Raw genomic sequence first — 7,106 nt, forward strand, 5'->3', positions numbered from 1 at the left:
CTTTTTCATCTGTAATTTCTAGTGCTATCCATCTTTGGCTCCAACATACCTAGCAGCTAGTCATTCCCTGACCACAGCATTTTTCCCTCATATCTCCTCGCCTTTGAACATGCTGTATCAGCCAGAGTTTAGTGTAGTAAATAGATATTTCAAGCAGAAAAGGATTTAATGCAGGAAATTAAGTGCTTACAAAATGATTAGAAGGGCTGGCAGGAGGGGAATCACGGGTCCGCTCCTGGAGTGATGAGTTCAAAGGCACACGATGCTGGTAACTAGACACAGGTATGTTGATTCTGGCTCCTGCGATTCTTTCTCTAACTGCCTTTAGATCCACCAGACACTGGGATATTAAGTCTAGCTGCTACAATTTTTTTTTTTAAGGTTTACTTATTTATTTGAGAGAGAGCCGAGGAAGGAGGCTAGGGAGGGGCAGACGGAGGGAGAGAAAGAGGATCTCAAGCAGATTCCCTGCTGAGTACAGAGCCCTATGCTGGCTGGACTTCATGACCCTGAGCTCATGACCTGAGTCAAAATCAAAAGTCCGTTGCTCAACTGACTGAGCCACCCAGGGGCCCCTTAATCTCTAAACTCTAACATATCCGTGACATTATTTGCCGGTTAAAATAGCTGCAAGAAAATGACTTCTACTACAAGAGCCACATTCCAAATTTCCCATGAATGAATCTAATTAGCATAACTTAATTTCATATGAATTCCTCTAATTAGCATAACCTAATTTCCTTCAGACCCAATCCACCAGGAGGTCTAGGAAACAGGTTTTAGCTCTCTCTGCTTGTAGTTCAGGAATGCACACAGAAGGAAGTAGGAAAGAATGCGGAGTCAAATCCAGAATAACAGTATCTAATGCCTGGATTGCATTCCACCCCTTTTCTTTGCCGACCACAATACCCACTCCAGCATCCAACTCTAGTATTTCCTTCTGGGTGATGAGATACCTGGCTTTAAGTCAGGGCCATAGCATTGCTCAATTCCTCAGGGTACCATCTTCACACAAGGTGTTGAATACAAAGAATATGCAGAAAGAATACACAAGGTCTGAGTCAATGGTGCCTCCTGAAATGATTTACCACAGCAGCCCTGCTATAAATCTGACTCTCCTCTGTTTGTACAAACATAATTGTGTTGTGATGTTTTGCTCTCTGTGGACCCCACTGGATTGTGTATTTTCAGAAAGCGACACCTATATCTTACTCTTCTTGGAATAGTCTATTCTTTTATGACCAGATGTAGAAAAGGCACCTTAAGATTTTTTTTTTTTTTTGAGGGAGGAAGTGAATAGATAAGCAAGCAATCAAACAACATTTTAATCATAGATTTTTATGCCATTTTTTATGTCAGGGAAAAAAGAGACTTCTGGAAACTTTTTGCAGAGGAAATGTTTCATGACATTTTAAAATAAATAAAAGATGCTTTTTAAACACTGATTTTCAATGAGTTCAAGATAATTATCTGATAAAAATACATGGAAACATGATTCATATTTAAGAGTAATCAGCTCTCACATGTGTGCGTGATTTTTATTATATGTGATCTTCTTTTAACTACTTGGATGCTTTTTCCCCCTATTAAGGGATCAGAATTGAGTTGGAAACAAAGGGGGTAATTTAGTATCATTGGTCTAAGATACGTTCTCTTTAGAGTTTCGTTGTTGTTGCAAGGAACATAATCTCATGGAAACAACATATAGGGACTTGAATTTCACTGTGGAAACAAACATGGACAGGATCATAAACCGAATGGAGAGCAGTCAGGAGTCCAGGCAGCTCTGAGGATGAGCTAGGCTCTGTCTCTCCCTCTTTTTCTCTCAGGCCATACAGCTTCATTGCCTCTCTCTTGTGCTCTCATTTATACTTTTCCTCTTACCAACTTTTCAACTTCATAAAGTAGCCCTCTCTCTACCTATTTACTCACATTCTTCTTCCTCAGAAGCTCTGACTAGATCCTACTAGCACCTCTCATTGTCATGTCAGGTGGAAGCTACTGCTGTCAGATTCTCGTTTCCATTCAACAGCCTCAGAGAAAAACTTCCATTGGTCCAACTCACCTTTCCTTTCTAGACCGCATCATAGAAAGTTTTTACATCCGAAAACTGTTTTCAGCCACTGTGAATTGGCTTTTCTTGTAGTCGCTGCTAAAAGCATTCTAAGTGATCCAGGAGTGTTGGCCTATCCTAAACCAATAGGAAGATGCTGTCTTCTAACTCCTCAGACTGTCATGAGCTTTTTCCCACCTAAGAATTTACTCCATTTATTTGCTCCTGGTGATTTGGGTTGTATAGAAGGGTTTCACTTCTGTATGGTTGCCAGTGTCTAGGTCTTCAAACAACTTGTAGTAGCTACTAAGATCTGTGAAGGGTTTGAAATATCGTACCATGATTTCCAGATAGGTTAGACCGCCATTGTTTCACAGATATCCAGAAGACACAATACTCCTGAATTAGAGTAAAAGGAATTTTATTACCCACAATAATAGCAATACCCAAGTATCACCGTTCCCTTGCAGCATTTCCACAGGCCCCAGTTACCACAGGCCTGCCTGATGGCCGTATGCACAGTGGGTCACGTTAGAGAAAAGGATTCTCTGGCTTAGCACACTCTAATCTTGTATAAGATTACAAACAAATCTACACAACCTTTGCTCAGGAGAGAGACATTATCTTTATTGTTATAGTAGACAATAAACAAACCAGCCCCCTGTCCCAGAGGGAGACAGCATCTCTATATTCCAAGTCTCTTTGCTATACAAATATCTGTGGAAAGATAACGTAAAACAAAAGCGGCCGGTGCCTCTGCTTTAAGGCACTTGAAACCTTAAGAGGAAGACAGAATTTTCTCACATGAATAGCTTACTCCTTCACACCCAAAAAGGAATGATTTCTCATCATAATTCATGCAACCAAATGAAGAGCTTAAGCACATTTTATTTTTTTAATTGTTATCAACAGGCTTTGCTCATTTTTTCTTGAGTTGGTAGTAAATTATAATTATAAGCTGATTTCTTTGAGATCAAAAGATTTTTTATTCATCAACAGAGTATCTAAATTTGCATTGAAATCTTTCTTGGTTTTGCACGGTTTTATAGTCTTTCAATGAATGTCTGTTAATCAATGTGTTATATAAATTTAGGTTTATATTTTGTTTTTATTCCAAGATTTTGCTAGACTTCTTGGAAATATATTAAAGTAAAGGAGAGTAATTAATATGCAGTACTAACTTTCATGATCCATAAAAAGGAAATTTCATTCCTAAATTGTTGTCTTTTTCAATGCAACAATGTCTTATTTTGCTTGATGCTAATAATCATTGCCACTGATTCATATGAGGATTTTGCTATAGTTCATTGAACAGAATGTAGTCCCTTGACCATAACTAGCTTCAAGGAAGGGCGAATATTTTTTTTCTAAGCTGCAATGTACCCACTGAACATTAAGGTTGTTATTACTAAAACAGTAAGAGTGGAATAGGCATTGGGATAGTACTAGCGATCTCCACAATAGTCCCTTTACGTTATCCTCTAAGAAGCTATTGCCATTACTATTCTTTATTTCCAAGAATTGGTTCAGACCCCGGTCTCCCAGGTTCTTCCTGGTTCCCACCCCATTACCTAACCTGATTTTTTTTCTGTTTCACAAGAGAATTTCTGTGATTCTTTTTTTTTTTTTAATTTTTTATTTTTTATAAACATATATTTTTATCCCCAGGGGTACAGGTCTGTGATCACCAGGTTTACACACTTCACAGCACTCACCAAAGCACATACCCTCCCCAATGTCCATAATCCCACCCCCTTCTCCCTAACCCCCTCCCCCCAGCAACCCTCAGTTTGTTTTGTGAGATTAAGAGTCACTTAATGGTTTGTCTCCCTCCCAATCCCATCTTGTTTCATTTATTCTTCTCCTACCCACTTAAGCCCCCATGTTGCATCACCACTTCCTCATATCAGGGAGATCATATGATAGTTGTCTTTCTCTGCTTGACTTATTTCGCAAAGCTGTCATCATCAAGACAGCATGGTACTGGCACAAAAACAGACACATAGATCAATGGAACAGAATAGAGAGCCCAGAAATAGACCCTCAAATCTATGGTCAACTAATCTTCGACAAAGCAGGAAAGAATGTCCAATGAAAAAAAGACAGCCTCTTCAATAAATGGTGCTGGGAAAATTGGACAGCCACATGCAGAAAAATGAAATTGGACCATTTCCTTACACCACACACAAAAATAGACTCTCTGATTCTTTTAAACATCTGCCTTCTTCTGATTAGGCTTTTTCCCAAGACTGCCTCTCAAATCACAGCCCTAGCTTGGCTCAGCCACTTAGGCCTATAGTCAAAAGATCTAGTCCCCCAACCCTAACTCAGTTGGTTATTCTAAGCCTGAACCTAAATACAGGCTCCCTTCTTTTCCAGGAGGAAAGATTATTCACTAATAGTCTGAGCTCTTAAGCTGTTAACTAGAGACTAGTTGTTTAGGCTTTTTCTAAACTTTTCACAGGGATAGGTTTTTACTCTTCACACCAGTTTCTTTCATTCCCTTATTATCAAAAATTTATTGAGTATCTCCCATGTGCTGGGCATTGCATAGCAGAGGGTTCTTTTTCCTTCATATTGACATGTTTTTAGAAAACACACTCTCAGGATCCAGCAGCAAAAGTGGGTTAATAATAGATAACTTTTTCCCTACAAGAGACACTTTGCCACTTAAAACAAGGGATCACTGTGTACTTTCACAAAGCTTCCTGGTCTAATATTACAATATTTCAAGACAGTTATAGCACATTTCCTTATTTATCTCCTTAAGTCTTTCAACTCCTAAGTTCCAGTTGTTGGCAGGTATACTTTGGCACTTTCCAGTGGATATTCTTATACACCTTCCAGCAGGAATAGCTTCAAAGAATTAGCCTACTTACCATTACTGATTATGCAACACATCATTTTTGACAGCTGACACTACTTCTTGGAATTATGAGAACACATTGTACTTAACTGGCAATTGGTGGAAGAAATAAAAAACAATTGCCCAAGAAAATCGTGTACAATAAATTAAGAACAACTTAAAGTATTTCTTATATCAAATGCTATCTAAATATACTTCAATAATCTAGATGATACAGTGTCAGAAAATATTTTTGGAAAGAATAAGGTGGCTTAATATAGGTGCTTGGTTTCAATAAGATCAAATTCCTGGCAGTGAGGTCAAATTCTTAGCAAATCATCAAATGTGTGAATTCTGATATGAATTTCCAATGAAACATGGTAAACAGAAGATAACAAGTGGCATTATCTGCAAAAAGGGGTTTAATTTTATGATAAAAAATCTAAAAACTTGGAGTTTCTTAATGTTGCTCTATGATCCAAATTTTAGAAAACAAAACAGAATATCAAAGTATACATTATTCAGAACATTGAAAACTCTTTTCCTCCTTTGCTTCATCATCAACACTCTTCAAATGAAAATTTATATTTTTTAAGCTGCTGTGTGATCTATTTGTTTATTTTTGACATTCTTAACAATTTGGCATATAATAGAGCACCTGGATGGTTCAGTTGGTAGAATATGCAACTCTTGTTCTTGGATTCATGAGTTCAAGCCCCACATTAGGGTGAAACTTATCAAAAGAATGAATGAAGGAATTAAGGAATGAATGAATGAATGAATAAAAAATAAATTAAATTATTTGGAGTATAGTTTTACTACAAATATTAGCCAGAGTAAGATAAATTTTGCTACAAGAATAAATAAATTCGAAAACTATAATGGCTTCACACACACACACACACACACACACACACACACACACACTGTATTTCTTGCCTGTAGAAAGTCTACTCAAGTCCAGTGGCTCTCCAGAGCAACCTCCTTCAATGAGTCAGGGATCTGACTGATTCTATCTAGTGGCTCCAGAATCTCAGTGTACATTCCCCACAATCACAATGATTGGAAAGAGTGAGCTGGAGGATCATGTAACAGATTTTCATTGTCTCAGTCCAAAAGTTACACATAGAAGTTATTGAAGTTATTTCTTCTCATAGTACATTTATCATAATTAGTCACATAGTTTTGCCTATTTGCAAGAAGACTAGGAAGTGTAATATTCTACAAATGCAGAAAGATGATCATTGGCTATGAGATGCTTTAGTAATGTCTACCATACCATATTATTGAAACTTCACTGTTTGTCATTAAATATAGCTATGCTTTCCTGATGCCTTATATTTTTAAATTTTATTATAATTTTCTTCCTACATTTATTATTTCTGTTTCAACTCCCATTGAAATCCAGAACTCCCATTTATTTGAACTTGAACTCATGAACCTTGAACAACCCTGAGATTAAGACCCAAGTTGAGATTAGGAGTTGGCTGCTTAACTGACTAAACCACCAAGGGTTCCTTTTTAACTCTTGAAAAAGTTGAATGCATCTTTAAAAGAGAAAAAAAGGAAAAAAAAAAAAGGAACACCTAGCTGCCTTGGCCTTCATAGTCTGCTTGTGAAGGAAGTCATCTAAATTCCCTTTCTGAGTCTGCATTTTATAGCCACGAGTCAATCTACTCAAACCTTAACAGAACTCGAACTCAAATCTATCTTCTCAGAAAACTGCTTTTCCAAGAGGACAGGGCAAAACATTTATTTACATTTATGATCCTATTTTCTCCAAGTTATCTGTGGTGGGTTGAATAGTGTCTCCAAAAAAATGTATAACTACGTGGAACCTCACAGAATGTCACCCTATTTGGAAATAAGTTTTTTGCAAATAGTGGAGGAGCATGAGAATGGATTAGGGTAGACACTCAGGTCCAATGTCATTATAAAAAGAGAAGAAGGCAGAGAGAGACACAGAATGAAAACAAAGAAGAAGGTGATATGAAGACAGAGGCAGAGATTGGAGTGATGCACCCATTAGCCAAGGATTGCCAAGAGCCACCAGAAGCTAGGAAGAGGCTGCTAAAGAGCCCACCTGGTCTTTTGAGTGAGCATTGTTCTGCTGACACTTTGATTTGGGACTTCCAACCCCTAGAATAGTAAGAGAATTTCTTTTTAGCTCACCAAGTTTGTGGAAATTTCTTAAGGCAGCCGTAGGAA

The sequence above is a fragment of the Mustela nigripes genome, chromosome 1, assembly GCF_022355385.1.
Source record: "Mustela nigripes isolate SB6536 chromosome 1, MUSNIG.SB6536, whole genome shotgun sequence".
In the NCBI taxonomy this organism is placed as follows: Eukaryota; Metazoa; Chordata; class Mammalia; order Carnivora; family Mustelidae; genus Mustela; species Mustela nigripes.